The sequence below is a fragment of the Equus przewalskii genome, chromosome 2 (genome assembly GCF_037783145.1).
Source record: "Equus przewalskii isolate Varuska chromosome 2, EquPr2, whole genome shotgun sequence".
Taxonomy (NCBI): domain Eukaryota; kingdom Metazoa; phylum Chordata; class Mammalia; order Perissodactyla; family Equidae; genus Equus; species Equus przewalskii.
Genome location: NC_091832.1, coordinates 40,572,902 through 40,600,384, shown reverse-complemented (window position 1 = coordinate 40,600,384; position 27,483 = coordinate 40,572,902). Strand labels below are relative to the sequence as shown.

Genomic DNA, 27,483 nt, shown 5'->3' with positions numbered 1-27,483 from the left:
ACGGGCAACACCCAATCAGGGCCCAGAAGATGCTCCGACATCCCAGGAACAAAGACTCAAATCAATAGGAAGTGTGATTCAGCCACATCGTGGACTACTATGCAGCTGTTAACAGATATTTATGGAAAGCAGGAAATTAAGTGAAAAAACTTAGATGACTCTATTGTTCAGGACGCTGTTCAGGAGAACTTTCAGTGCTGTCCGGTACAGCAGCCACTGGCCACATGTGGCTACTGAGCACTTGAAATGTGTCAGGGAAGCAACCTAGGTGCCCGTCAAGGGACAAATGGATAAAGAAGATGCAGTATATATACACAATAGAATACTACTCAGCCATAAAAAATGATGAAATCTGGCCATTTGTGACAACATGGATGGACGTTGAGGGTATTATGCTAAGTGAAATAAGTCAGAGGGAGAAAGTCAAATATCATATGATCTCACTCATAAATAGAACATAAAAACAATAGCAAACAAACACATAGAGACAGAGACTGGATTGGTGGTTACCAGAGGGGAAGGGGGGAGTGAGGAGGTTGAAAGGGGTGACTGGGCACATGTGTATGATGATGGATGGTAGTCTTTGGGTGGTGAACATGATGTAATCTACACAGAAATCGAAATATAATAATGTACACCTGAAATTTATATAATGTTATAAATCAATCTTACTGTAATAAAAAATAATAAAATTAATTTTTAAAATAAATTTAAAAAGAAAGAAATGTGGCAGGTATGTCTGTGGAACCGAATTTTTTATTTTAGTTAATTTAAGTTTAAATAGCCACATGTGGCTAAAGGCTACCGTATTGGACAGCACAGGGTTAGATAGAGAATTTCACTGATGTAAAAAGAAATTCTTAATAAAAAATTAAAAAGCCTACTATCTCAAGGCAGTGGAATAATCATTATTAACTACAATAACAGAAATAGTTAATGTTTAAGTGAGCTCTGTGCCAGACTCTGTGCTCAATATTTTATATCGATCATCACACTGAGTCCTCACCACCCTCCAAGACGCATATGATCATAATCCCCACTTCATAGATGAGGAAACTGAGGTTCAGCAATGTTAAATAACTTACCCCAACTCACACGGCTGAGTGGCAAAGCTGGGGTTCAAACCCAGGTCTCTCTGTTCCCCTAACCCATACTTTTTTTTTTTTTTTGAGGAAGATTAGCCCTGAGCTAACATCTGCTGCCAATCCTCCTCTTTTTGCTGAGGAAGACTGGCCCTGAGCTCACATCTGTGCCCATCTTCCTCTACTTTATATGTGGGATGCCTACCACAGCATGGCTTGCCAAGCGGCACCATGTCCGCACCTGGGATCCGAACCGGCAAACCCTGGGCCGCCGAAGCGGTATGTGCGCACTTAACTGCTGAGCCACCAGGCCAGCCCCCAACCCACACTTCTAACAACTACATACATATACATATGTGTACAACATTACATATTTACATGTAACATTACATATTTTTAAACTGTTTTCTTAACACTTGTTTGTATTTTCCAAAGAGCCATTAGTATGAGATAATCAGGGAGAAATGTATTTCTTAAAAAGACTCTAAAAAGAAGCAAATCCTTTCTCCCCAGGAGGAGAGTACAGAGAGAGGCTTATGGGGGCCCCAGCCAACTGGGCCTCTAGCTTTTGGCCGGAAAAAGACGTCAGTGCGGTCACGGGTCCCCTCTGTCCCTCATCCTCCTCCTGTCCAGATGCCCAGCACTCAGGAGGCCCGGGGCCCACCAACGACGCTGGGCCTGGAATTCTCCAGCAGCCAGGCTGCTAGTGGGATCCAGTTTCCTCCCAGCCCCACCCTGGAGTCCATTCTTGACAGGTTTCTCAGCCGTTTTGCAATCAGCACCCTGGTCCGCATCTTAAAGAAGGCAGGAGTCCACAGCGCTGTCTGAAAAAGACAACGCACATCATTCCTACCTTGTATCACTCTTTCCCACTACCTTCTGGAAGAGCCGGGAACTCTGGGCCAGCAGCCCAAGCCTGGGACGCGCTGCCCGCCCTCTGTGGGCACGGAGAGGCTTGTTTTCCCGGGGGTACAGAGACCGCCCCGTTCATCCCCTCTTGGGACCGCATCTACGTTCAGAACAAGGAGGACCAAGAAGCTCCCTTTGAAAGGTCCCTGGTGAAAGAAGCCCCAGCAAGTACCGAGCCCAGCTAGAAATGGAATTGGGGAAAATCCTAAATTGTCTTGCTTTTTTTCCATAGCACCAACTTGGGGGAGGGGGATAGGGAGTGATTACCCCACTTGGTCTGGTTTCCATTGCAACTTTTTTTCCCCCCCTGAGATGCACAGATTGTTCTGATTTCAGGGTAGGCAGGATAAACGTCCTTACTTAGAAAGGTTTTTTTCTTATTATTATTATGGATTTTTGGTTCCCTGCTGTCTGCAGTTCGCTGTCATTTCCAATCTACCTTAAGTTCCCCTTGAATTTATATATTTATTTTTTGAGTTGGTTTCAGGTGCTTCTAGTTTATCAAACAATCAGCCCCGTGAGGTACACTGGGTGTTTCCAGAAATTACATCACAAAAAATCATGCAATTAAAGTGTAAGGGAAAAAAAAACATAGCTGTTGCTTAATTTTGTATTTTAATTAGCGACTTATTGTAAATGTAGACTTTTAAAATGGAGGCGCCTAAGCAAAACCAGTAAACAAGTTTTTCTAATGAATTCATTTCACCTTTTCCCTCCTCCCCCTCCTCCTCACCAGCCCAACTGTCATCTTCCAGATTTTCTTTGCCCTCTTTTTTCTATTCCACTTCTTAATCCCTGCCCAACACATATTAGAAAAAGTATACCCCAAAATAAAATCGGGAACCCTGGCACCCAGGACTCCTGCAGAGCCCCGGCTTGTACGACCGTGGAAGAAGCTTCAATGGTGAGGGTCCTGGCTGAGGACCCAGCGTGAAGTCTGCTTTTGCGCCCCTTGCCCTGTTCCCAGTCCTGCCTCACTGCTGCCAACCCCCGTCCGCTGGGTCACAGAGAGCCCTCCGCTCCTGTCAGTGCACTGAGCTCAGGAAGGGAGAGAAGAAAGCCCAGTGCAGCACTGACTGCCAAGGCAACAGGGGGAGGGTGGAGACACAGCACCTGTAGCCGGAGCAGGAAGGAGGTGAGGAGACCTGGAGAGAGAGGGAAGCTCCGGGGTTGTGAAACCCAAGAGACTTCTGGTTGCCTGGAGGAAGGGAGGAGAAGGGACAGGAGAGAAAGAGGAGGGAGCCTGTAGCCAGGGAAAGGGAAGCTGAAATTAGAAGGGTCTGTCCAGGTCACAGGGCAGCCCGGGGAAAGGACACAGCCATCAGTTCCAGGCACCCCCAGAAGGGTAGACCCAGGCTGCCACCATTGGCCAAGCTTCCACCATTGGTGTAGAGTCCTCTCCTCCCCTCAGAGAAAGTTCCCAGCTGGGGCGGGGACGGGGTGGTCAGGGAAGTTAGCTAATTTGCCTCTTTTAGCCTAGTTTCTGGGAGAGAAGGCTGAGGATGGGGACAGAGTTCCCTGCTCTCTGCTCAGTCCAGCCAACCCAGGAAGGGTAGACAAGTCCCGGATGTAGGGAGACCCCTGGAAGCTGCCTCTGCCCCATATCAAGAGTGGATACCACCAGGCGCCCCAATGTCCCCGTTCACCAGGGAGCATCTGAGCTCTCCTGTCACCCCAGAGGCTAGGCCAGCTTAACGAGGGCAGATGTCCACCCCAAGCGCCAGACAGGAGCACACCTCCTCCCTCGCACTGTCATCTCCAAAACCAACGCAGAGACTCCTCGGAGGAACAGGTCTGCTTTATGGACTCTCTCCTGGGGCAAGCCAGGTATTCAGCATGATGAGCAAAACCCCACAGTGGCCATTTTTATTTTGAGTGGGAAGAATCGTAATGGCAGGCTCAGGAAGGGCTGTGTCGTTTACCTGCTCATTCCCACCTCAGACCATCTTCACGCTGGGATTCCTTTGCCTCTGACACTAAGACTAGTCTCAGGCCCCGTCTCCTCCATTACAGCAGGTGGCCTCATGACCACACTGGCTGGGGGGTGGTGGGGGGCACTCAAGAAGGCTCTAGAACACCTGGCGGCAGAATCCTGGCCCCTACTCACTAAGATTCCCAAAGAAAGGAAGGAGGAGAGGAAGGAAGAACCAGAGAGGAAGGGGCTAGACCTCCATGTCATCATGCACCGGTGGGAACCCAGACCCAACCCCACGACAGATCCTGCTCGGTTCAGCTTCAATCGGAAAGGAAAGCTCCCATCAAACATGAGCTGGGCAGGGATGTGGGCACCGAGATTAGGAATTTGGAAAACCATCTGAGGAACCTGGCCCTGGGAAGACAGCAACAGGATTTAATACCTTATCCCGGCTGTCTGGTAAACACCCTGAACCATCCCCGCACTCCGTTAGGCAGCCTCGGATCCTCAGGTGTGCCGGCGACGGGCAGGTAGAGACAGACGTGGGCAGAGACAGGAAGGGAGGGAGTGTGGGCCTAGGGGGAGGGGGCCTGGGAGGATAGGATGGGTGGCAGCCAAGCCAGACAGTCAATGAAACAGCTGACAGGTGCAGGGAAAGGGGGCAGGGAGAAGAGAAAGGTGAGCCGGGGGTTCAGAATACTTGGGGATGCCACTGTCACAAACCAGGGCGCTGAGTGGAATGGGAGGAAGGGTCAGAAGTTTGTGGGCCAAAGACCTAAGAGTTCTGGCCACCTTTCTCTCAAGTAAAGGGGAAACGGGAGGTGCTACGGACCAGGCCAGAGGCTCCCCCAAACCAAACAGAACAAAGCAGCAGGCGGTGGGGGGCTAGCCTCCAGGGTTTACTGCGGCCACCTCTGAGAGCAATCGAATCCACTGGGGTCCTTTGGGTCACCCTCTCCCCAACACACACACACATAGCCCACATGGAAAAGAAAGTCAAATCAATCAAAATGGAGCATCCTCCTATTCCAGGCTGGAGTGGACATGTGACAGCAAGCATTGAGAAGAAGCAGGGAGGGTGGGGAGCAGCCCTGGGGCTGCTCAGAGGGGAGTCAACTCTCCAGAGATGGCTTGAGGAGAGGTAAGAAGAGATGAGCAGAAAAGAGGTGCCCAGGGTGCTGGCCGTTCCTCGGCGTGGTCGGGGGTGAACCCCCGTAGCTATGATCCCAGCACCGAGGTTGGTGCCACCTTCACCGCCGGGCCCAAGTAGGCCACACCACTAATCCTCTTTTCCCATTTCCGTCTGCTCCTGGATGTAATTACAGTTTTGGATTGAAATCTACCCAGAGTGTAACCCCACCGCCTATGCACTCTCTAAATCCTTGGGTACACAGCGGTGCATCTCTCCGCTCTCAGTGAATCGGAAACCATTTCAAACGCTAAAAGTCGAACCACTTTTTAATGTTCTCATCTCTGGCTTCTTTCAGCAACACTCTCAAACCCGCCCTGGCCCTGGCCACCTCCACGAGCTCAAGTCCTCCCTCTGTGCCCCCTCAGCTAGTGGCCCAGAGCTACCAGGGCCTCCTATGTACCCAGCAGTGGGACGAAAGAGGTTCCTGGCCTATTGAGGGGCTCAGCTTAGAATCTCTTGCCTTCTACACGTTCCCTAAACCCCATGATCCCAAGCAATCCCATCCACAGCCCCTTGATCCAAAAAGAGCCAAGAGGCCCAGAGAGAGACCTTCCCCACTCCAACAACACCCACGTGGAGCGCTGGCCCTGCTGCTGGAGGTTGGCCTCATCCTTGGATATTTCCCACCACCCACGTCTGCTCCAAACGTGGCCCTGCAGGCATCAGAGGAGTCCCCAGGAGAGGCTGGGAGCCTGCACCCACCCTCCTCTGCTCCTTCCCAAGTTCCCTGCAACCCACAGATTGCTGACATCAGAGCGCATGCCATCTGCAGTCAAGGAAATCTTCCAGTGTCTTCTGCCACCATTTCTGCTCCAGTTTCTAGTATAGAATCTCTCCTCCAGTTTCTCAACTCTGGCCTTGCCAGTGTCAACAGTTTGAATCTTTGCATGAAACAGACACACCACACTCCCAAACAAGGCAGAGAATATACTGAGAAAAATCCCACCAGACCAAGGTATGGGGCTGGAAACTGGAGTCACTGGCTCACTATTTCCCCCACACCAGGCAGGCGGCCAGAGAACCCTGGGCAATACATGTTGCAGACCTCGCCAGACATTAGAACACTTGTTCGGGTCCCTACCCTTTGGAAGCTTGTCCCCCAGTGCATCGCTTCAGGCCATTGCTGGTGATAATTTTTCAGAGATAAACAAACCGGTTTGGATAAAACAAGAACCAACCTGAATTCTTCACCCAAAACTCAAAATGAAACTCTCTTATCACCTCTTTCCTTCCCTTTGCCACCTTTTTACGCGTCATCCACTTCCCTAAAATTTGGACAACCTGATCTTTTTAAAAATTCAGTCCTTAAGCCTTTTAGTTCAGGGACACTACCACGCCTAGACCATTTGGGCCAATGTGAAGGGATGCTGGCTTATTGAAAATGTCCTGCTTCCAGCTTCTCCAGTCTGCCTGGGGCAGAAGGAAGAAGGCAGAAGGAGAACGTGCCCGGGAACTTCTGCCGGGCTGGTGTCTTTGCAGCCCCTTTAAAAAGGGTGTGTGTGTTTGTGTGTGTGTGTGTGTGTCCTTTCTAGGCACAGAGGAGAGGTTGCTCAGTTCCCTTTGGGGGTTCATCGGGTTAATGAGGCCCAATGTCAGGAGAGGAAGGAGGTCAAAGGGCAGAGAAGAAAGTCACAGCGCTGAGGTCTGTGGCCACGTGTGTCTCCCCGCAGGATCAGTGTGTGATGTGCCAGCCTACAAGCAGAGGCATTCATGCCTAACATGCCCTCTCCCCCAACCCCATCCCACCCCATTGCGCCCCCCCCATCATACCCCCAGCCTCTCCGTGGAGCGCTCCCTGCTTTCTGCCCTGAGCCAGTCTAGAACCTCTGCCAGAGCTCCCGCCTCCCAAGTCCCCATCAGTGGGGTCTGCTCGGTCCCTGTAGCTAATTTACACCCGTCAGGGTTTAAAATAGCAGAGGCATAAATGAAAAGTCCAATTTCTTCAAATTTGCATTGTAAAACCATCCTTCAACTTCCTTGAAATAAATTTTACTATTTTATTAGTGCAAACAAAATGGTAATAAAACACTAATACAGCGCCTTGTATCCAGGGGAAGAGCTAAAATTAACATAGAGCGAGCACTGTTTGCTATTACATTCAATTACCTTTTTACTTGAGATTTACATTCTCATCCCCTTAATCTCCATAGTAGTGGCTTCAAAATCGTTCCTCCCAGGCTCTGCCCTTCCGGAGCCCCCACAGCTGGGAGCCAGGCCTCCTGCCCAGATGGCGCTCACCCCAGGCATCGTGCCTACCCTCTCACCACAGCTGCCTCTTGTCATAGGGTACCACGTCTCTCTCCTGCTCATAATTTTCTCACGTCTCAGCCGCTCAGTACTCGGCAAATTCAAACCAAAGGGCTCTGACACAAGGCACATTCAGACACGCAGTTATCAATAAGCAGGTGCACGGAGCGTGGGCCAGGGGCACTGCTCTGCAAGCCTGCAAAGGCTCTCCCTGGCAAAGGACGGGGCAGGGAGCTCATGGGAGCCCTGGGGAAACTGGCATCTCTGGTTTGACAGGTTGTGGGAGAGGGTTTGCTGCGTGACACAGCTGGGGACTCTGGATTGTGGCAGGAAGCTCAGCCGTCCTGAAGTGGGAAGGGACGTGGAACCACTGGGTCCAACCTCTTTCTCTCTCCACGGACAGCAAAGCTGAGGTCTTGGAAAGTGGCTGCTTGTGAGTGACAGAGGTGGGGCTAGAACCCCGTCATCCTGTCTCACCGTCCAGCACTTTCCTCAACAGAGGCAGTCCCTAAACTAGAGGACCAGTCACCCCCAACCACAGCCACAAAGCATCTGATCCTCCACGAGGGTCCCTTTGTTTCCCGGAAGTGGAGGAGAGCAGAATTCCTTGTCTGGGATTGGTCAGCATAGCCGTGAGCCATCCACGGAGATGACCATGTTTCCAGTGGCCCAAAGACTTCGTCTGGGTTCCAAATACGTCACCGACTAGCTGTGTGATCTTGTTCAAACAATCGCCCCTCTCTGGGCCTCAGTTTCTCCATCTGTAAAACAGTTAAACAATCCTGCGCTGCCTTCTTCATGGGAATGGTCATGATGACTGAAAGATCGCGAAGGCAACTTGGAGGCCAAGGAGCCTCAGAATCTGTTCCCAAGACGGCCTCAGCAAGCGGGGACAGGGGAGCGCCAACAGGGCTGGCATCCTCATCGGGGCCTTGGACGCGGGCGCCTGAGTTCTAGGCCAGGCCGCCTCAGACCTCTGGGACTGCCTCTAACCCATGAGCCTCCTTTCTCGTACTGGTCAAACCACCGCCAAAGACTGCGGATTATTCCTACAAAATACTTCGAACTATTTCTGAAGAAAGAGTGGCCAATGAGCCCACAGTCCAGGCTGCCCCAGGGGTTCACCAGGAGAGCTGGTTTGGGGCAGGGGGACAAGGAGATATGGGAGAAAATAGATGTAAGGCTCCATAAGTTTTACTTGGCCTGGCACTACAACTGGGGCAAAAAGGTATTAAGACTAAAGGAGGGGTGGGGGGGCCCAGTGGTACAGCAGTTAAGTTTGCACGTTCCACTTCAGCGGCCTGGGGTTTGCTGGTTGGGATCCCGGGTGCGAACATGGCACCACTTGGCACGCCATGCTGTGGTAGGCATCCCACATATAAAGTAGAGGGAGATGGGCACTGATGTTAGCTCAGGGCCAGTCTTCCTCAGCAAAAAGAGGAGGATTGGCAGCGGATGTTAGCTCAGGGTTAGTCTTCCTCAAAAAAAAAAAAAAAGACTAAAGGGGATACACACGCACACAAAATCACTCACAATCACACACACACAATCACATATATAAGCACTCACAATCTCTCACATACACAATCACACATATAACCACACAATCACCTACACAAACACTCAATTTCACACACACGGTCACAATCACTCACATACAACCACACACAATCATTCACATGTACACAATCACGCACACAAGCACTCACATACTCAGTCACACACACACAACACACACAATCACACACATCCCCGATTCCCAACTCTCCCCACCCAAGGCCTTTCTTCCTGAACTTATTCTTAAAATGTCTTCCAATGGACACTGAGAGGAACATTCTGGTCAAAACTGGTACAAGGCAAACTTGGCCTCACCCCGGATCCACACGGAATTCTAAATCCCACTAGCACAGAGCCACTCTGGGACACCAGGCAATAGGAATCTTCTTTAAACGCAACCAGAAGTGAGGGCAAAGGCTGGTGGCAGTTGGGCATTACTGGCCGAAACAGCCAAACGAAACATCTGAGCTCACCAGAGCCCAATCTGGCTGTCCTTGCTCCAGCCCTTTCTGCCAGGGCCCCTCCACTCCTACCGCTATCATGTTCTGGTTTAGAGGTGAATGTCTTGAAATGGGTTTCATGGTATGCAAACAAAGGGCAAAACCCACTGCGAGAGGCAACCCCAAGCACAAAACCTGAGTTTTATTTGGTTCAAACTGGTCCTCTGCATTTTTTCCTCCTTATTTTTTTCTCCCCACTGGAGAAAACAAAAGAAAGTTTGTTGTTGAGGCTCAAACGTTTCTTGGGCCTTGCCCGAGTTCTACCTTGTTTTTCTTTTCCTTTCTGTCTGCCCCCCACCCCCATCCCGCCTTCCCTGCCTCCCCACCTTGTATAAATAAAGCGCCCGAAGCTGGCACAGGCTGGTAAGGAAAGTACAAACTATCTCATAATTTTATAATTTTTTTTTAACACACTGGCCTAGGGTTTTGGGCAAAGGACAAAAGCTATTGTTGAATAGCATAACACGAAGGTCTGAGTCACCGATACGCCTCGGCTTCTGGAGATCTCATAGGTTTCTGTGGCTGGCACAGCCGGTGAGCTCAGCGCCCTGCGGGGGCCGTGGGTGCAGGCGCCCTCTCGCCTGGCCCTGCCCCGCCCCCTCCCCTCCCCGGGGCTCCCTACCGGGCCGACACGTCGTCTTTGTTGGTTTTTAATCATAGGGGGGAATTTAAAGAAAATGTAGTGAAATAAAAAACAAATCACAGTAGTCCCCCCGCCCTAACGCTATAATTTTCATTTTGGAGAATTACCTTTCAAGCTTTGTCCACACGTATTTGTGATTTTTCTACAGTTTCTATCGTACCGTTCACAACACTCGGCCTTCAGTGTTTTGTTTTTTTCACTCACATAATAAACATTTTTCCACGTTTCGAAATCATCTTCAGGATTATTACTTGCACAGGTGACACAGTATTTCTTCCGCTGTGTTATTCTTGGGCTGACGCTCTGAAGCGAGAGCTGGAGAAAGGGGCCGGGGGAGACGGCTCCTTGAACTGAATCGTTTATCCACATGATTCTAGCAAGGTGGGGGCTCTGCCTGACAGATCCGGATCACCTTGACCGCAGGGCCTGGACTCGGAGTGTGTACCTGGAGGACGGGCAGAGGCTCCCCCAACCCTGCCCATCCTGCGCCCCTGCCCTTGTGCCCAGAGACGCGGGTTCCAGCAGCGGCCTCAATCCTCACGCTGACCTTCACCCCCACAAACTACACTTCCTCTTCATAAAGCGCCCTGGCAGCGAGAGGCCCTGACGACACTCTGCTCTCCATTTTTATATCTGAATATCTCAAAGCACTTAGCAAAGACTTTCAGTTTCTCATTACCCCAAGGAGAGGAGGTCATTCGGGAAAATGGTACAAATATTCCCATTTGTCAAAAGCAAGAAGGAAGCGAGTTAAAAGGAAAATTCTCCCACTTAACTGAGCAAAACCAACCCAGGAGGGAATGCAAGGGTCTTTTCCGCCCCTCTCTGCACCCAGTTTGCTTTCTCCAAAGCAAATTCAGGAATCTCCTTACCGAAACGATGGCTTGGGGCCAAAACCAGGTTTCCATTTTGCTGAGAATCAATCACTCTGCAGTGGCCCCAGTTCAGGAGACCCGCCCACCTTGTTCTAGGTCTTAACCAAAACCAAATTCTCTTATGATTATAATTATGTAAAATGCATATTACATAAATATATACAGTCACCAAAGGGAAAAAACACCAGCAGGAAATACAATAAATACTAAACGAGGTGGTATAAACAATAGTTAAATTACGGGTGAATTTTTTTTCCTTTATTCTATTTTCAAAACTGTTTAAAATGTGGTTATATTTTCCCAGTGCATGGAGAAAAGCATGTGCTTCAGGGTCATCTCAACCTGCGCTCCAACTCCAGCTCTCCTTTAACCAGCTGGGTGACCTCAGGGAAATAACTTAACCTCTCTGAGCCTTATTTCCTGATAGGTACAACGGGAATCAAACCACTACCCGCCTTGTGTCCTTCAATCCCACAGAAAGTCACAGCACAGCATTTACGCATAGTTAGCACTCAGTAAATGTCTATTTCCTTCCTCTTTTAATAAAATGAAAATGTAAAGTCACCTCAGCTTGGGGACAAAAGCAAGACGCCCCCCCTGCATCCTCTCCAATTTCCTCCATATTCTTTCACCCGTCTCCCGGTGCCCCTCAACCAGCCCCCAGCACACAGACCTTAGGACGCTGGTCCTGGCTCTCCCGTGACTCACTGGAAAGCATGGAGGGGGCTCTGGGATAGAGAACAAGCCCCTCTCTGGCTTCCTCCACCAAGACAGGCCCAGGTGAGCTCCTCTGGGACCACACACGCCTCGTGCAACGACTCGGAGGACGCACAGGGCGATTCCCAGGTTTGCACCTTCCTGGCAGCCGCCCTCCAGGAACAGGTGCCAAGCTGCAAAGGCCACCTGCTCCCAGGGGAGGGCAAGGGCCACGCTCCCGACTGCTAATGAGAGGCCAAGGAGAACCAAGATGGCGCCAGCGTCTGGGAGACTGGGTATCAACTCCTCCCTGGGCCAGGCCAGCCCAAGGACTGCCACCTTGGGGTCCAAGAGCCTGGCCTGGGCACAGCAAGCCTCGTCCCTGCTCCCTTCAGGGCTCCCTGTTGGGCCACCCTGTTCGTTTTGCTGGTTTGGCAAGTACACTTCAGCAGAATTCTGGTGGCCGCAGCCTCTGGGCCCGGGCTCCAGCCTGGCCTTGGGCATCCTGACACCCGAACACAGGGACAGGCCTGAGCCCTCCGCCTTCCTGCCCTCCTGATGACAGATGGGGAGGAAGGAGTAGTAACAGCATAATATCAATAGTAGTTGTCCCTTATTACCACCTGCCAAGCCTTGTGCCAAGCACCTTACCAGCACTGTTTCATCTCACCCCCCAGCAGCCCCATGCTATAGGCACTGTTATTATTCCCTTTTACAAATGAGAAACCTGAGGCTCACAGGGGTGAAGATGGGCCTAAAGTCACAGTAGTAATAAACGAGGGACGAGGCATTTGAACCTTTGCCCTTCACCACGATTCTCCGGTGTCTCCGCATGGGGGCCATTCTCCCAGCCTGGCTCCTAAAGTAACCACAGCGCAATGGGCCTTTTTCAGAAAGGGGCCCCTGAGAGGCATCTCCAGCCACCAGGGGACACACCCGCCCCCAAAGAGCGGGCTGTAATTCTGCCAAAATGAGCGCCTCTCCTTGCCTCTTGCCCCCCAGGAAGAAGAGAGCTTCCACACCTCCACTGAGAGGACAACAGGCTAAAGAGATGCCATTTTACAAATATAAGGTGACTGGAGGAGCATATGCAAGGTGGCCATCCCTGGCTCTCTTGAGAATGTTTAAGTGGGGAGGCCTAGGGACACGGGCCCATTGGTAAGGGACAGGTACAAGTAAGTATCTGTTGACCAATTTACTAGTGTGGCCATGGTGGAGAGGGGAAATATAGGGACAGAGGCAGGGCCCATGGCATACAGGAACCCTCAAAACTGCAAGCCTTCTTTGCAAACCAGGGATGATGTCAGCTCAAAATCCTTTCTTTAAAAATTAAAATAAGTCTCTAACAGGAGGCTAGACGTGGGGCGGGCACCCAACAAGGTTCCCACAGCATGGGCCACCAGCTCCCCCCAGTTGCCAGCAGCAGGTCCCATGGAAGCTGGTGGAGCGCAGCAGGGTGGGGGCCGGGTGGGCCACCCGGGGCAGACAGACTCCAGTCGTGCTGAGCACAGCACATCGCTTCATTCAGGAACCCAGAGTAAAATGTACAGCTGGCTCTAGAGTTGATTCAGCCCTTAACTCGTTCGGGATCGCTGGTGGAGCCACTGAGGCGACTCCGGGGGGGAGGGGGGGTGCAACAAGCTGGGGGAGGGGGTTAAGCCATCCCTGGGGAGGGCGGGCAGGCTGGGCAGAACCCCTGTTGATATTGTTGATACATACTAAAAGAAATCATAATTCTTTTCAAAACCCCTTTAAAAATCAAACAAGCATTGGGAATTCAGGGAAGGGGGAGCAAGTGTGAGGTGGGGGGTAGGGTTGGGGGGAGCTTGTTTTCTACCCACTGCCAAATTCTCATTTACTGTCAGCTCCAATCCATTTGGAACTCACTGACTCAATTGCCTTTTCACGGGGAAAGGAGCCTGCACAATGCAGGGGACTTTTCAGCTCCACATTAGCACACGGGGCGCTGGGCAATGTCCGGGAATAAACACACACGTCCCTCCCAAAGGCCACTGACCCAACTCCTACCCCCAAACAACCCAGCCAGCCCTGCCAGGGCCACATCTGCTCTCCCCTATTTTAATACTTTGAGGTTTTTTTAAATGTAGTTTGGCCAGTGAAGAAGTGTACGGATATGTATGTATGTGCGCGCACAGGCGCCTGTGCACACGGGCTCACTTATATGTGTGCTGGGAGGGGTAGGGACTCTAACTCACAAGTGGAAGGGCCTGCAAGAGTTAATTGTGGGGTGGTTCCAACCCTTTCTTTTGCCCAAAGAAAGGAGGGATGAGGAGAGATGGAAAGAAGGGATCCAAATTAGCGTTCCAGAAGAAAGGGACTGGGCGGGGCGGGGGGGGGGGGGCCGCTCATTTAAACTAATTCTAGAAAGTGTTGATTATAGAAAAATCAGCATTTGGTCGAGGAGTGTCCCCAAGAACTTGGCAGTCACAAAAGCTCTTCAATAATCATTATGAAAATAATATCAAGAATTATAACAATAATTATAATAATGTTGGTCCCCATTTTTCAAGCGCTCGCTCTGTGCCCAGCACTATACTAAGTGCTTTCATTCATCAGTTCAGTCAGTGATCTCAGGGACCCAATGAGGCAGGTACTATTTACTGTTAGCCCAATTCCACAGGGTCAGAGAGTTAAGACCCCTGCCCAAGGTCACAGAGACCATAAGTGGGAGAAGGATTTCAACCCCATTCTGCCCAACTCTAGACTCGCTGTGTCACCCTGCCCTAGGAGAGAGGAAGCCTGCAGTGGGATCTAAAGAGAAGGCGGCCCCAGCACCTCGGAGGCCTTGGCACCGGGTAGGGAGCCTTCTTTGACGTGTGGGTACATCCCTGCTGCCCAGTCCCCAGCTCCATCCCTGTCCCTTGGGGGTTCGTCCCTTTAGCCCAAGCTCTGAGGGAAGCACCCCTCTTACACTCCTCCTGTTCAATAGAACTTTATGCACTGATGGGATGTTCTAGATCTGTGCTGCCCGGCACAGTGGCAACTGGCCACCTGTGGCTATGGTATTTGAAACGTGGCTAGTCCGTCCAAGAACTGAGTTTTTCATTTAATTTCACTTAAATTGCCACATGGGCTAGTGGTTACTATATTAGACAGTAAAGATCCAGAATCCTTCTAGCTACCCCTTTCCCTCCGAGTCCAAGAGCTATTTTGGAAATAAGCTAGAAGCATCAGAAGACAGAAGCACGGCCCAGGAGGAAGGCTGCCGCCTCAGCACCAAGCATCTCCTCCACAAAGTCGTGGCCTTCGAAAGTCACCGGTCAGCCTCTAGTTTAGCTGTCTCCCTGCCTCCACCCCTTCCTTCTTATCTTTCTTTCCTTCCTTCCTTCCTTCCTCTCTCCCTCCCTCTCTCCTTCCCTCCTTTTCTCCCTCCATTTCTTTTCCCTTCCTTTCTTTCCTTCCTATCTTTCTCCTTCCTTCCTTCCTATCTTTCTTTTCTCTCTTTCTCCTTCCCTCCCTCCCTCCTTCCCTTCCTTTCTTTCTTTCCTAGAAAAAAAGCATCAGTTTAATTAGATAAATCCTCTGAGCACGTGGCCTGGAGTTCGTCACGGAAATTAACCTGCTCCCAGATCTTAGATAGTGAAACAAGAACCAGGGTGTTTTGGCATAGCACAGTGAAATGGGAGAGGCCGATGGAGTTTCATACACCTCATACACCAGAAGTGCCTCTCGCCCCTCCAGTGCCCCCCTCTTCAGCCCCTACGCCCTTGCCTCCTTAGGTCACCGCCTCCAGGCCACCTCTGCTTCTTCTCCTGGCCCTTCCCTCCCAACCTCCACCTAGTCCTGAGGAGTGCCCCAATGGGGCGGGATCCTCCCAGGGCAGGGGGACACCTCAGCTCCATCCACGCCAAGCCTGGCTCCCCAGCTCCCCTTTTGCGAAGCACGGAGCCTGAGCCTCCGCAGTTAGCTCCACGTCATCCAGGGGACGCTCCTTAGGCTTGACCCAAGGCTGGCCTGTTACTCCTCTCCTCCTCATCCTGCAGCCCCTACTGTGTACTGCTCACTGGGCTAAGTGCGTTCCATGAAATGACGCTCAGTCACACCTCCGCAAATGTTAGCTACGATTACTGTCCTCTCACTTAATTCTCACAAGGTAGGGATTCCAGCCCCCATTTTACGATGTGCAAACAAAGGATTGGAGGACTTAGTTTGCCCATCTGGGAGAAACACGTGGGTTCACACTGGGCTCAGCCTGACTCCAAAAGCATGCTCTTTCACCCTCTGCCAGCCACACCATCTCCATCACAGCAGAGCCGGCACACACAGGCCCCTGGGGACCACCAGACTCAGCACGAAGCTCACAGGTCGTGCGAACACATCAGAGGCCACTGGCACCTTGCACCAGTTCCTGCGGTCTGCCCCCACCCCAACCTCATGGCCTCCCCTCCCAGATAGCTCCCCTCAGCTCCAGGAATGCCAAGTCTGGCCTCAATGGGGAAGAGAGACCAATGGCCCCTGCCCTGTTCGGGATCTGACTCCAAATGTGGGCACAGTCTTGCTTCTCATCCTCTTCTGACTTATCACCAAAAATACCAGGAGGACCCCAAGGCAGCCCAGAGAGGTAAAACACAAAATCCAGGATTGCCAACCAATACCACAACATCCTGCACCTACCGGAGTGCGGCCCCCAGATATATAGGGGGCGAGCACCCTCCACTCTCCCACCCACAGCACTCCCTGGTGGGCCACAAGCATGTCCACGCTCACCCCTGATGTGGGTCTGGAATACATACAGGTGCCAGGCCTGTTCTAAACACTTCATACATCTTAGTCATTCTAATCCTCACATCAACCCCACAAGGTGGGTACTGTTATCCCCATTTTACAGATGAGAAAACCGAGGCACAGGCTAGTTAAGTGACGGATGTAAGGTCACGACTTTGATCCCCAGCTAACTGGCCCCAGAGTACATAACCTACAATATATACAGCTCCTGTATATACTCATGGCTCAAAATAGCTAAGCACACCCCACGCCCTGAATGGGATCCCGCATACTGCCTAAAAACAACCCCCAAACTCAGCGCAAGTTCCCAATGATAAGAGAACCAACCTACAACCTGTTACAAAAATGCAACCCCAGCAACATACACTACGTCCAGGCCCATGGCTTTCTGGTATAGAATTCACAGGGATCCCCTTTGACACTCATCCCCTATTACATAAAATCAGCTCATCTGACACCGGGGGCACCCTGCACCTAACAATGTGACCATGATAAATTCTTCATTATGCTTAATTATTTCAGATGACTCGCACAGCTACGAGCCCAGCCGACTGTCAGAGCAACCCTATGAGGGCAGTAGCGTCACAAGCCATTTGATAAGAGAGGAAACTGAGGCCCAGAGAGGTCAAATGACTGGCCCAAGGCCACACAGTGATTTACTGCAGAGCTAGAACTGAGATGGGGTCTCCTGATGCCTACAACTAGACCTCAGCAGTGCTCTGGACCACCCAAGGCTCACCCCGTCCCCTCATCCCAGACCAGGATGCTGGGGCTTGGCCCACAGTCCCCCCACAAGGATCAGATTTCCCTGAAATTCCCAAAGGAGCCTCTGGGACTAGTGGGCCCGGAAATGGCCCTCACATAGCGAGCTGCACAGCTGAGCTCCCCGGGGGTGAGGGGGGCGGGCAGAGCTGGAGATGCTGGCACAGCCCCCGTGGGTACTCTGCCAGCAATTAGTGCTGGGGAAGGGTGCCAGCCTGGCAGAGCTCATTCCCCCACCCCTTTTCTCATTTACACACACACACACACACACACACACACACATACACATACACGTTCACCCACCCCGAGAACAGCAGCAGAGAGGCAGCGCGGCTTCCTTTCGGTAAATCTCGTCAGCAAGGCACACGCAGGGCATGCAATTTGGTCATTACTGCTTTTAAACAACAGAAAAACAGAATCCACCCGCCATTAACCCGTCCTGCTCTCCCTCCGGGCTTCACACCAGCTCAGTCACCAGCCTTCATCTCTAACTCCCACGCACCCCCTTGTACATGCTCCCCAGAAGTTGCTTTCCAAAAGAAACACAGAGCTTTAAAAAACCCACAAAACCTGACTCCAGTAAGTCAAACCTGAATTGCATCTCCCTGCCCACCTCTGTCCCCAGAGAAAACAGTCTATTGTTCTGACATGAGCTTGGCTAAGACCCTTCCTCAAACACCAGGGATCCTAGAGAATGCCAGCCGGCTGGCGGGAGGCTGCCTCTGGCCTGCAGAGGGGCATCTACCTGGGTTCCCCTCCTCGCCTTCTCCAGAGGGGAGCCTGAGTGCTGGCCCTGATCCACCTGCGAGGGCCTGTGTCAGCCTGGTGCGGCTCTGCTCTCCCACCACTGAGGCAGGCAGGGGTGGGAGTGGTGGTGAGAACCGACTTTGCCTCCTCACAGCCCCCCTCCCCACTACAGTCCTGGAGAACTGGAAAGAAGCCCACCAGAGCAAGGGACCCCAGAGGGTCCTTAGCTGGGTTTATAAGATCTGTGAAACCTCTCAAAGTCTAAGCAGTATTTATGCTTATGAGATTTTTTTATTATTAAGAGGATTCTCAAAGGGGACACATGAACTCAAAAGGGAAGAAGCAGAGACCCCCTGCGCTCAGCAGTGCCTCACGCCCAGGTGGCTGAGAACACAGGCCTGGACTCCAACTGTCCCTCCCGCAAGGGGCCCTGACCGGCTGCCTCCCTACGGGAGCAGCGAACACCCTCCTCCTCCTCGCCTTGCCTGGAAGCTGCTCACTGGGAGCGCCGGCCCGGGAGCCGTGCCATGCCCCTGGGCCAGTGCCCACCCGCCCTCCTGCGGGCCTGCCAGGGCTGCCCGCAGACCAGGCAGAGGACAGGCACAGCAGAGCCCACCAGCGGGGAGGACAGAGGAAGCCAGCGGCTGCTCTTAGAAAACCTCGCAGATCCTCTAAGCCACCTAGTGTCCGGAGCTGAGCTCTGGCCACAGCTCTGTCCTTCCTGCTTCCCAGAGCGGACAATGCCCAGGAGTTGGAGCCAGGGGGGCAAGCCCCCAGGGGGCCTTCTCTAGGATCCGCAGGACAGGGGGCAGGGGCTGAGCTGGCTGGGAAGACAGTGCCCAGGAAAGAGCAAAGGCCCTGAGGCCCCTGCCCCCCTCTCCCACCGCCTCCCCAAGGCAGGGCTGACCCAGGGCAGATGTTCCCATCACCTTGCTCCTTACCCCAGCAAGTCACGCTCTCCTGGAGCCTCAGTGTCATCTCAGACCTCTGCACCCCCCGATCCCCCCAACCCCCATCCCAACCTTGATCTCTAGCACGGCCTCCCAAACCCTGGGCCTGCCACTCCTCCGGGGCCGCTTGCGCCCCCACCTCCTACCCCCTCCTCTGCTCTCTCTTTTCTCTGTGTCCTCAAGACTCCTCTCACCTTGAGAAGTGTTAGGATTACCCAGCATTTACACTCAATGCTCTTCTTTATTCCTTAAGACTTATTAAGAATGATAATGAGTTCCGAAGGAGCCACACGTCTCTCTCTCTCCCTCTCTCTCTCTCTTCTCCATCCTTCTCTCTCTCTCTCTCTCCCCACCCCGCTACTTTGCTCTCTTTCTCTACGTGTCTTTTCCACCAAAGACACACAGGACAAATCCAGACCAAAAGGAAAAAAAATTCCAACAATAGGGAACAAGGGCACTTGAGGATTTATATTCAATAAATCCCTCTCTCTTCTGCCCTCTCCTTAGTTGTTCTCAATTATTCAGACTAAAAAAAAAAAACTCCCCCTTCTCTTCCCACTGTCCAAGCCACCCCTCACTCTGCTGGACTTTGAGCGGGGGACCGGGAGAAGGGCCCGGCTTGCCTGCACAACCTCGTTAACGTGCAGCTCTTAAACGGTTGATTAATTTTTGCAGAATTTACGATAGGCTTTAGCTATCTCCACCCCCCCCCCCCCGCCCCCTGCGAACACTGTGGCCTCAGAACCACAGCAACTTAATTTGGTGAACTTAAGGGGGGCGAGATGGGGGTGCCCCCTTCCCCACTGGCCTCCTGCGGCTGGAACCACCGGCAGCTCTGTGACAGACGGAAGACACACAGATGCCAAAGGCCAGGCAGGAGACAGACCCGCTCACGGAACGGCATGGCACCCACAGGGGAAATCACCAGGCAGCTAGAAGCCACAGCTAACTTTTGGCTATTTGGGACTTTTTAATTCCAAAATAAGGAAGCCAGCAGAAAGTGGGCAGAGAGGAAAGAAACCCTCACAGCTGGCAAGGATGCCCAAGTTCATGCCCACCAAGCCACACCACGCATCCCAGCAGAGGGGCCGGCCTTATCGGTCTGCCGGGCTGCCCTTCAGAGAAGGGGAAGAACAGATCCTAATGAAATTATGGTTTTTAAAATGTCTATAAATTAAATCTCTCTCTCTGTGAACCTCCTCGTGAGCTCCCTCCTCTACAAGCCTTGTTTGCCTCTCCTCGGTTCCCTCTGCTCATGTCTGTTTTTCTGATATAGACATCAAGAGGTTACGGGCTCAATTACAACTCCGCTGGAGTCTCAGCATCAGACTTGCCTGGCCTTCTCTTCTCCTCTTCAGAAACCAGATACCAAATAAATCTCTCTTCTGCTTTATATTTTTATTTTTAATGCCAAAAGCCTAAAGATTCATTCGGTTGACTCACAGCCTCTTTTAACTTACTTCAGATGAAGGGAAATGTCCTTTTTAATTCTGTCCGAGTATAAATATAATATAAATGCTTTTCTCTTTATCTCATTCCTCTTTCTTAAGGACACACACAAAACCTCGGCTATACGTGAAATTTCAAAAAGTGGGGGACAGAGGACAAATGTGCTTAATTAACACACGTCTGCTGAGGGGCAAAGGAGGTGCTGGAAAATATCAGCTGGACATCTAGTATATTTCTAAAGTTAAGGGGTGACATCATAAGGCTTCTTATTAGCAAAAGGTCCATTTAAAAAGGGTGGAACATAACTGGAACATAAAAAAGGACAAACTTTGCTTCTCCCTTCCCCAACACTGGCACTAGACACCGAAGGGAGATATGCTGTCTATATCATTTTACATCCTCAAAAGCCGCCCCTCCCCCCGCACCAGAAAAAAAGTTTAAAAATCCAAGTCACGGTCACTCATCATTGCTGTCAATTCCTGAGAAGCAGAAACCAGCTTCGAGCCGTAGGTCCAAGGGGGAAAAACAAAAATAAAAAACCACTATAATTTGGGAAATACTAACCAGAGGGGATTCCAAAAGGTACTTTTCCAGAGAAAAGCGCTGGAGACAAAGGCTGGAGAAAGCTAGAGCTCAAGGAGAACCAAAAAGAAAAACTTTGTCTTTCCAATTAACTAGACTGGGAAAAAGAAGGGGAAGGGGGGCACATTACTAGCAACTCATTAGTTCTTTCCTGTAAACAATTTAATTAAATTCTGCTAAATACAGGAGAAATACTCCTTTTGGAGTGCTTCCCCCCACCTCGAAAGCAAATTCCTCCAGGTGACTCCCCTATGCCCACACTTCCCCGGCTGCACAACCTTCAGATGGATTTCCAACCCAGGCGTGGACCGCACTGCTCACGCTCCAAGAATGACAGCCTCATATGTCTGAAAGCTGACACTTCAGCTTTTAAAAGAAATGGGGGAAAATAAGCTGTTGACTTCTTGGTTAAAGTATTTTCTTGTTCTAACTCATGTTCTTATGTCACTGGGCTAAAAAAAAAAAAGAGAGAGAGGAAGAGAAAAGAGAAGAGAGAAGAGAGAGAGATATGACTTTCCTTGAATGATCTGTTTAACCTAAGCCAGAGGGAAAAAAAGAAAGTCATTAATTACTTATGTGAGCTATTGCTTCAGAAAGACAATAAACCTGCCCGGTCGCCATGGATATGACATATTTGCTCTGAAAACAACACAATAATTAGCAAAGGGGAAAGATACAAGGAGAATATGCAAACTCCTGAGTTTAAAGCCACAGTGTTCTTTTCTACCCGTAAGCATCTGTTGTGCTTGCAATCCAAATCAAACAAATTTTTAAAATATAGCAAAGGGGGAAATAACAGGAATGGCTCCTCTCTCCTCTGAGCTGAGAAGCAACAACCACTCCACCCGCTTCCAAAATAAAATAATATAAAAGAGAACCAGGATGGCAGAAGGACAAAAAAAAAGTCAAGTATTGCTTCTGTTTTATTTCCTATAGCAGGGGTGGAGTCTGAGGTGTGTTTTCTTTCTCTCTTTTTTTTTTTTTAAGTGTACTCTTATTTAGCATTGGACCTTCTGGCCAGATATAAATTTATTTATGAAAGTCAAATGCCCGGTGTGTGGCTCACCCCTCCCCAAAGTAAATGGAAATGTGAAGGGGTGGAGGTGGGGGTTTCTAGTCGAAAAAGCAAAGCAGTATACTCAGAAAGCATCAACTGGAGAGAGGAACAGCCACCCCCCCACCTCCAAGAAAATGGAATCCAGGCCTTACTTTAATATTAAAAATGCATTAAATGGTTTTACCTACAACTTAGTCCCAGAGGATCATTAGGAAATGCAATCGCTTTGTATCATATCTGTCAGTGTGATAAATATCTGAGTCCAGAGCAGGTTTGCAATTTTTCAGAGTGTCACAAACCAAGATAATTTTTTCCTGCCTTACTTTCTGAATTCACTACACCCACCCCTTCAAAGTCACAGAAAAATACCTGAGGAAAGGAGAGGAAAAGAGAAGAAAAGGAGAAAAAGTTGATATGCTCTCACACACCGGACAGAGGTTACTGGTATTCCCCTAAAAAGTAGGGAAATTAGGACTGTAAAATATTTGGGTGAGTATTAAAAAACAAATTTTAAACACTCCACTAAGTTTGAGTAAAAACTCCTTTTCCCCTCTTCCCAGAGGCTAACTTTCCAAAAACAGATGGTCAGGATCTAAAAGAGAAGCAAATATACCTCAACCCCCACAGGCAGAGAACTCTAACTTTGAACTTCTTTTTAAATTAAAAGGGGGGGGGCCGAGATAAACTATTAATAAGTCTGAAAAATTAGCTGAGCTACAAGTTTTGTTTTTCTTATTCAAAAAATTCTTTAAACACAAGGGTAGCAGATATAAAGGAGAGGTTCACATTTGACTGACTTCCTATTTTTTTAACAATAGTTTGTTTTTTTTTTTTTAAGATTGGGCTCTTTGATCTTGAAAGAATTTTGCTCTTATATGATGGGGAAGAAGGGGGTGGTGGTGAAATGATCTGTTTTAAATGATGATGCAACTTAGGGATCAAAGCCTTCGCTTTCTTCTAGCCATAATAAGCTGTACTTGCCACAAGGCGTGAGACTCTCCGGGCTCCTCTCCTTCGTAAGAAGGGAATAAAATGCACAGAGAAAGACATGAAGTCTCTGCAAGGTGCAAAGTCTAAAAAACAACAAAAAAAGAAAAAAAGAAGGAGGAGGAGACACTGCCCCTTTAAACGTTTTAGTGCATATGGAGTTTGATTTCTGAAAGAGATCAGTTTAACATCTCCATAGAAACCAGCAACAGATTATCATCAACAGAATAAATAACTAGTCTAATAAATTAAACAGGAGGCATAAGATCGCTGGAAACCTGATTACTGAAGTTCAACAATATTCCCCATAAACTCTCGTTAACCGCCTATAAGGTGGCTAACAAGATGGGGGGGGTCAATCTCTCCACTCCACCGGATTCTGGGGAAAGAGATGGGGGCCGCTGCCGTGAAGGGAAAAGTTCCCCACTCCGCCCTGGAGAGGGTCTGAGAGCGCGAGCGAGGGGCAAACCATAAAGCCGAAGTTTGGGAAGTGGGAAAGCGGCTGAGCGTCGGGGGAAGTAGCGCGAGCCGCCGGAGATGGCGCGGGACGCGACGCCCGCCCGGGACGCACCGCCTCGCCGCCACCAGGGCGCAAACCCCGAGCTTTGCGCTCGGGCGCCTAACGGCCCAGCGCCCCCTCTGGGCACGTGGAGCGCAGCCCAGGCGCAGCCCCCGGGGACCTACTACCCCCCTCACCACGCCCGGCGCAGCTGCTCCTGCTCAGCCCGGACAGCTCCCTTTAGGACGGCGACGTGTGTGTGTGTGTGTGTGTGTGTGTGTGTGTGTTTGTGGTGTGTGTGTGTGAGTGTGTGTGTGTCTGTGTGTGTGTATGCGCTCGCGCGCCGTGGGGTGGGCGCGGGGGGGGGGGGCGCACCAATTTACCCGGCGATCTGTTTTCTAGTCCCCTCGCGCGCTCTCATCGCGCGCCTGTACCGGTTTAGAGACGTCCTAAATTTACAACTTTGCCTGGCGACACCCTGGCTTTTTCCCCCTTGTCGCCCCCACCTCTTTGAGTGTGCGGAGTATTGGCGGGACAACCACACACTCTGAGGGTCGTGACCCCAGACTTCGCTGGGGCAGCGACGCATAACCCCCAGTCGCCCCAGCATCCAGCCGTGTTTGGGGGAGCTCCAGGCTCGTTGGAGGGATGTTTTCGCTGCTTCCCTGGTGGACAAATCATACACACCCGCACACGCACCCGCACCCTCCCCAGCGTGACTGGAAGGAGCTCCTCGCCGCACCCAGGGCCCGCTTCCCAACCTGAGGCTGGGTCAGGAAGAAGTTGTACGGAGCGAGAAGCGGCCCCCTGCCTCCCTCGGCACTCCTCTCCTCCCCCAACTCCGGACCCGGGTCGGGGATGATTCGGAAGAAGAATCTGCGCCCACCCCCTAGAGAAAAATCTATTATTATTATCTTAATCTACGCCCCCAAAGTGTCCCTCTCGCCGTGATTGACGGCGCATACACCTGTTCCCCTCGCCAAGGAGCTTCCAACGCTGGGGAGAGACATTCGCCCGAATGCTCCGCAGCGGCCCAGCGCCCACCCGCTGCCCTCGCCGGGCCAGTCCCCGCCCGCCGCCCCAGCGCGCCCCTGCCCGTCTCTTGCCACCCCAGTGGCCGCCCCCTCCCCTCCCAGGCCCGGCTCCCCGGCCCGCCCGCTCCTGGCCGCGCTGGCTTCGGAAAGAGAGAAAGAACAGAAAGCAAAACTTCCTGGCGGCCGACGGCCATCAGCTGCACATTCTGCAAATGCCACCGAGTAAAAATAAACCGGCCGCCGCTCCGCCCGGCCGGCTCACCCCGGGCGCACGACACGGCCCCCTGCCCCGAGAGCTCCCTGACTGTGGGTCCAGCCAGATCCCCTATTCCCGCGCGCCCGCTGGAGCCCCGATCCCCGGCACTCCTACCAGCCACCACGCGCTCCTTTGCCCTGAAGCTCGACCCCAAGTGACCGGGTGGCCAGGCCCTCTCCCGTTTGGTGCCCCCCTGCGCCCCCACAAGCTACTCTTCTCTCTGTCCTCCGCTTGGTGCCTATTTCAGCCATGCGCCCCTGGATTCAGGGCTCGCCTTCCCCAACTGCTAAGCCCCGAGGTCGCCCTCAGCCCACCCTGGGGGCACAGACCCCGCCAGATTCTCTCCCACCGTGGCCGAGCCCCCTGGGAGCGCACAGCTCCACCCGCCCGCCGGCCCGCCAGCCCAGCGTCCCACGTCCCCGGGCGCAACTTCTCTCCTGGCGCACAGAACAACCGCGGCAACTCCCCCGAACTTTTCCCCGGACCCAGGCGGGCTCCGGGCGACAGCCGCACGGCCCTGAGCCGGTGCCTGGGCTCCGTGTGCCCAACACTGCCAGCCCTGCACTGGGAGAGGCTGGGGTGGGGGTGGGGGTAGTGAGGAGCGCCACTTGCCGCGCCCGGAGCAGCGCACTTGAGACAAACTTCTCAAGCACAAATGAAAAAGGGGTCGCCGCTCCCCCCAGCCAAGCAACCTCTTGCCTTCCTTTTCCCACCCGGAGGCACCCCTTGGCACCCCGCGCCTAAGTGAACACTGCCTACCTCTGCCGGTAACACCTACACCCTGGTATGAGGGCACAAGAGTCGGCCGAAGGGGTTCCCCACCCACCCCTTCCTCTGGGCAAAGTCTTGCAAAGTCACCCCAGGCGCCCCTCACCCCTGCCTCCTTCTCTGCCCTGGAGAGCGCACGAACCCATGCAGCAGAGGGGTGGGGGGGGGGGACGTAGGGGGAAGGAGTGATTACCCGGTATTGGAGAGCACCTGCCCCCCCCCCACGGAGTCTGCAGCGCGGGGGGCGCCCCCACCCTATTTGCAAAGTCCTGCACTCGCGCCTAGCACCTCCCCCTCTTCTCCCCTACCCCGCCGCCCCCTCAGTTGGAGTAAGTGACCCCCAGGAGCAGCAGCCCTCCCCTCCCTTGGATCCGCGCGCTGGGCATTCCCCTGGCCACGGCGGGCGACGCGCCGCCCCGCGCCCGGGTGCCAGCCCTCCGTGCCCCCTGCCTCCCGCACGGCCGGAGTTGGGTGGCAGCCGCCGCGCGCAGGCTGGCTGGCTGGCTGGCTCTCTCGCTCGCTCGCTCGCCCGCTCCCTGCTGCAAGCGACAGCCCCGGGGGTGGGGGGCTGCAACGGGACAGGGGGCGAGGAGGGGAAGCACCCCGGGAGGCCTGCGGAGCTGAGGGGCTTGAGGGGGGCGCGGCGGAGGGAGCGCCGAGTCTCTTACCTGCACTTGGGGCGGCTTTGGGTGACTTTCCAAGTCCGGGGGAAAAATGTGTGTGTGTTTGGGATGGAGCGCCGCGGGTGCGCATGCGCTGCCCAAAGTTGCCGGATCCCGGATTTTTCGCTCCCAGTCTCCGCTCTCGCCCGCTGTGATTATGGAATTCTCCGCGGCCGAGCGGGCGAGTGGGTGGCATGCAAAACCAGGGCCGGAACGCGGGGCCGGGCTCCGCTCCACCCTCACACCCCAGACCTCCCCTCCCGGTTTCTTCCCACCCACAGCCCGGGCTCGGCTCGGCTGGCGCGCGCGGCTAGACGCGGCCTGCGGAGGAGCATCTGAGCGCGCGGCTCCCTTTTGCGGCTGGAAAAGCTTTCCACTTTCCTCAAATGAGTGGAGCTGAGGCCGGGAGACAAGAGAGAAGGGACGAGAGTGCGTTACTTCTCACCTGTTCTGAACCCCGAGAGCCCGTCTGCTTCCCCCGTTTCCACTGACCGAACTAGCTCTTTTCTGCAAGTTAGAATTTAGAATTGTCGAACCCAGAGGAACGTGATGTTCTCACTGTTTGATAGCCACTTTGCACATATTCTTTGCAAAGGAGTTTTTCATTCAGTCCATTGTGCAAGAAATAAATCCTTCAGTGAGCAAAGTAGGCCATAGGCCGTGAAGAATGAACCTGGGGGGAGTGCAGGTAATGAACATTAAAACAAATGAATAATATTATTTCAGAGAATGAAAGTATCCGTGGAGAAAATACAAGGAAATAGGATAAAGAGTGTCTTGGGAGAGCTAATTTCCCCCCTCCCCAGGTGACAGAGGAGGGCCTCTTTGAGGGGGACCTTCATACTCTGTTGGAGAAACCCCCCTTTCTCCCTTCGCCCACCCTGCGCACCTCCCGGTGGTTTGAGGTGCCCACACCAGGCCCAGCCTGGAGATCAGCAGCAGTCGGCCTCCCAGTAGCTCTGGTCCTGCCTTTCTCCGCCAGGCCACCCCCATGCCAGGACTGAACTAGTCACTGTACCTCTTTTCCCTTCTGAACAAGGACAGAATGGAAATATACCTGAAAGAACGGGGGAAACACTCAGATGGTGAGAGAAATAAGAAATTGACCACAATAGTAAACTAAATAGCTAAATGATTCCTCCAATAAATGAATAAAAATGCAAAATAGGACCCACAGCTTTGAGAAGGGTTCAACAGAATGCATTAAGCTAGGAGGAAATGCTACAGGCTGGTAAACACTGTTGCGGGCTGGTAGACTTTGGGGCCTAATCTGCAAGGTTTCAGCAAAGCCGCTCAGGACTGGAAGTGACTAGAAGCCCTGTATGGTAATTGCCTAAGACAGACATCTGCTGGGACGCATTCCATGCC

At 52.2% G+C, this 27,483-nt stretch overlaps 1 protein-coding gene across 5 annotated transcripts in view; it reads right to left on the bottom strand.

Moving 5' to 3' along the window:
• The window catches only part of CASZ1 (castor zinc finger 1), a 150,163-nt gene extending 123,904 nt beyond the window's left edge, over nucleotides 1-26,259 (bottom strand). For 4 of the 5 annotated variants that reach the window (XM_070603399.1, XM_070603393.1, XM_070603407.1 and 1 more), the window contains exon 1: nucleotides 26,122-26,255. The gene's annotated coding sequence lies outside the window, so the exon portion shown is untranslated. Of the gene's footprint in view, nucleotides 1-26,121 lie in introns of all 5 variants that reach the window. The other variant, XM_070603442.1, reaches the window with a different exon arrangement.
• Between the last annotated feature and the right edge of the window lie 1,224 nt (nucleotides 26,260-27,483).